The sequence below is a fragment of the Nicotiana attenuata genome, chromosome 10 (assembly GCF_001879085.1).
Source record: "Nicotiana attenuata strain UT chromosome 10, NIATTr2, whole genome shotgun sequence".
Taxonomy (NCBI): domain Eukaryota; kingdom Viridiplantae; phylum Streptophyta; class Magnoliopsida; order Solanales; family Solanaceae; genus Nicotiana; species Nicotiana attenuata.
In genome coordinates, this window is record NC_031998.1 from 43,409,438 (window position 1) to 43,409,861 (window position 424).

Consider the following 424-nt stretch of genomic DNA (forward strand, 5'->3'; position numbering starts at 1 on the left):
AAGCCAGTTAGTACCTAAAGAAAAGTGGGGGTCACAAGTGAAACAAAATGTGGAATAATGATTGGGTTGAACATAAAGGTGAAATAAAAGGAAGTGTGTATTAAAAGTGCTTAGGGAGGTTAGTCACTATATCCAAATATATCCTACCCGTCCCTTAGCCTACATTACAACCTATAAAGACCTCTTGATCTTTGACTGAATGGCTCGATTAGTAGAGTATTACACTAGGGGCAAGCTTATGGTGTGTCTGTGTGGCATGTGAATGCTCTTTGCTGAGAGTGAGTGAATTCTTTCTATATATGGTTCCTTGTTGTTGAATTTTATGTGTGTGGAACTTCTCTCAGATTTTGTTTATGTGAGGGCATGTGACTCAGGAAGAAAAAGTGAGTCTTCACTTCTGTTAGAGTAATTAGAGTGAGCACAA